We start from the raw sequence: 3,921 nt of genomic DNA on the forward strand, positions 1-3,921 counted from the left end.
ATTAAACTGTATTTGTTCATTATGTATTATGGTTTTGATTTATTATTAGCTTTGACTTACTACTATTTTAATTAGATTTTTTTCATCTGTGCAATCCATTCTGTGGGTTGTGTTTTCTTTCTCTTGATAGTGTCCTTTCATGTACAAAAATTAAAATAGTCTAATTTATGTAATTGTTCTTTTGTTGCCTGGCTGTTGATGTCATATTGAAGAAACCATTGCCAAATCCAAAGTCATGAAGATTTTATCTTCTTTTCTTTCAATAGTTTTATAGTTTTAGCTCTTAAATTTAGGGTTTTGGTACGTTTTGAATTATTTTTTGTATATGGTGTAAGGTAGGAGTCTGACTTCATTCTTTTGCATATGGATGTCAAATTTTCACACCGTGTAACGATTCTTTTCACATTGAATGGTCTTGGCAACCTTATTGAAAATTATTTTACCATATATGTGAAAGGTTACTTCTGGAGTCTCTGTTCTGTGTCATTACTCTACATGTCTATCCTTATGCCAGTACCACTCTCTTTTGATTACTGTGGCTTTGTGGCAAGATTTTAGATTATGAAGTGTGAGTCCACCATCTTTGTGGAGTTTTTATATTAAAAAATTGTATTTATTTAAAAGCATTCAGAATGTCAACAAAGCAGCTGTAACTTTTTTTTTTTTTCAAATTACAGACTGGTATTCAGTTAACAGAACAACAATTATTTCATATAAGTTGCATCAGAGACAACTGAAATATATATAATGAATATATAATGAATTTGTGCTGTGCACCAACAAGAACTTGCTTTAAATTTCCATGCCAATTTCCAACCCCCATACTGTACCAGGCAAGATTAGTGGCTACTGAAAATATCACCAGGACAGAGGTATCTAAAGACACATTCGGTAGTATGTTAACTATACAAAAAAAGACACTGTACAATTTAAAAACATATCTTACAAAGCCTTACATTTCAATTTTTTTTCTTTAAAAGGAATGAGTATTTACAGGGGGATTAATGCTTTATATATTAAAAAAAAAAAACTGTGCTAGAACTAACTTATTCATCATCATCTTCGGCTTCATCTGCATCTTCTTCATCTTCCTCTGCCTTCTCTTCATCTTCCTTGTCTTCCTCCTCTTCCTTCTTTTTCTTGCTTTATACAACCTTGATGACTCCCTTTTTTTGCTGCATCAGGCTTTCTTTTAGCTCGCTACACAGCAATATCCTTTTTGCATTTTTCTTTCAGCTTAGCAGCCTTCTTTTCATAAGGCTGCTTGTTATCTGCAGTAGTGTTATTCCACATCTCTCCCAGTTTCTTTGCAACATCACCAATGGATAGGTCGGGATGTTCTCCTTTGATTTTTGGTTGATACTTAGAACAAAACAAAAAAAGGCTGAAGGAGGCCTCTTGGGTGCATTGGGATCCTAGAAATTTTTTGGTTTCTCCTTTAAGGAAGATATAAGTTTTCATTTCTCCTGTCTGCCTTTGCCATGTCTTCAAATTTTCCTTTCTCTTTAGCAGACAGGATCTTCCACCTCTCTGAGCACTTCTTAGAAAACTCTGAGAAGTTGAATGAAGCATCTAGGTGCTTCTTCTTGTGCTCCTCTTGGCAAATTTGCACAAAGAATGCATATGATGACATTTTCTTCTTGGCTTCTTAGGATCTCCTCTGCACATGCTTAATTATCTTCTCAGTGAGGCACAGAACTGTCCAGTGCTGTCTGGCTCTCACTTGCCCTGGAACTGTCTCTATGGAGCTCATTGTACTGCAATGGCTGTGAGAGCCGGAGTCAGACACAGCCTCTTTGTTCTTTTTCAGATTGTTTTAGCTATTTGGTATTTCCTAAAATCACATAAACCTTAGGATGGTAATGATTTTTTTCTTTTTCTTTTTTTAAGATTTTATTTCTTTATTTGAGAGAGAGCCAGAGAGAGAGAGAAAGAGAGAGAGCAAGGGGGAGGGGCAGAAGAAGAGGGAGAAGCAGACACCCTGCTGAGCAGGAAGCTTGAATATTCTAAGATGTGGGACTCAGATCCCAGGACTCTGGGATCATGACCTGAGCAAAAGGCAGACACTTAACCAACTGAGCCACCTAGGTGCCCCATTTTTTTTCTTTTCATACTTTAAAAATACTATTCCTCTCACATCTGGCTTACACTATTTTAAGTGAGAAATCAGTCATTTTTATATTTGTTCCACTTTATATAATGTTGCTTTTTTTCTCTGGCTGCTTTTAAGATTTTTTTTGTCACTGGTTTTGAGAAATTTGATTATGATGTGCTTTGGTTTAGTTTTGTTTTTAGTATTAGTAGAGATACAAATCTTTGGATTTGTTTTGCATCAAATTTGATAAAAATTTGGGTCATTATTTCTTCAAATCAGATATTTTGGCCCATTTGAATTGTCTCACAGCCATTGATGCACTTTTTATTTTTTTCCCAACTTCTTATTTTCTCAGTATCTCATTTTGGATTGCCTCTGTCTTCAAATTCACTAATCTTTTCTTCTGCAAAATCTGTCCGCAGCTAATCCCATCTAGTGTAGTTTTCATGTCAAACATTTTAGTTTTCCTATCCAGAATTTTGATTTGAGCCTTTTAACATATATCTTCCACGTATCTACTTAATATAGTCAATCTTTCATCTAGCTTCTTGAACATATGAAATATAGTTATGCTAATTTTTAATGTCTTTATCTACTAGTTCTATCATCTATGTCATTTCTGGTTACTTGTCTATTGATTGAATTTTCTCCTACTTGTAGTTCATGTTTTCTTGTTTCTTTGTACGGCTGGTAACTTTCAATTGGATGCAATTATAGGGTTTACCTTATTTGTTTTCTATCTCTCAGTTCATTGTCCTTCAATGTCTGATGCCCAATGTCTCAAAAATTATTGTTTCATGTATTTTATTCAGTTTGTTGTTGTTGTTGTTTCAAGCCCCTATTACTCTATCTTGGTCCAAAGCAGAAGTCTTATGCTTAGGTTTTGTTTGAGATTTCACTGAATCCATAGATCAATTTTGTAATAATTTACATCTCTTTAATAATAGATATTTTAAACATAAACTTAGAATATTGAAGTTTTGAGCCTTTTTCTTAGTATTTATTCAAGTACAAGTGAAATAATTGTATATTTAGGAACTGCAAAAAATGTCACAGTTAAATTATTGGCATTAATGAGTTTACCAAGATTATTAGATATAAGAATACTATTTCTAAGTATTTTATTATTTTGATGATAATGTGACTTGTATACCTTTTTTAAATTGTATGTTCTGTATGTTTTGGTTCTAAAGAAATGCCTTAGTTCTTAAATATTATTCTTATATCTAATAACCTTGGTAAATTCATGAATTCCAACAATTTAACTGTGGAATTTTTTTGCAGTGGCTAAATATATAATTATTTCACTTTCACATGAGCTTTATTCCCTTTATTCCAATATTCACTGAAACTCCCCAACTCTAAAATATATCCCTTCATCAGAATTTATGATTGAAATACTAAGATATGCTACATTCCCATTTTCCAAAAGTTGGGAGATGGAATCAGAGCTAAGGCTTACCAATTGGTTAGACCCAGATATCTCAGTCATGTGACTGACTTCTCTTATTAGATCATGGCTAAGCCACGTGGGCTTGAGACCAAGATTCTGGAAGTTGAAGGGAAGGAAAAGGTGTGTGCAGGTACAGAGTATGGATTAAAAACAATCAACAAGGAAAGCAAATACCCAAAGCAAAGTGTTTAAGATTATGATCTACCACACTAGGCCAAGTTACACTCTCATTTAATAAACTCTTATATAAATAATTGCCACTTAGGAGCCCTCTGGTTAATCAATAAACAACATGCAATTAGATAGAGGTTTCTTTTCTCACAACCCCTTCCATTCTCTTTCTGTTCACCTTTCTTCCTCTCTCTGGTTTCCA

At 33.6% G+C, this 3,921-nt stretch overlaps 1 pseudogene; it reads right to left on the reverse strand.

The window, feature by feature from the left end:
- Nucleotides 1-1,046: 1,046 nt before the first annotated feature.
- Nucleotides 1,047-1,668, reverse strand: LOC118548170 (high mobility group protein B1 pseudogene; annotated as a pseudogene).
- Between the last annotated feature and the right edge of the window lie 2,253 nt (nt 1,669-3,921).

The sequence above is a fragment of the Halichoerus grypus genome, chromosome 9 (genome assembly GCF_964656455.1).
Source record: "Halichoerus grypus chromosome 9, mHalGry1.hap1.1, whole genome shotgun sequence".
Lineage (NCBI taxonomy): Eukaryota > Metazoa > Chordata > Mammalia > Carnivora > Phocidae > Halichoerus > Halichoerus grypus.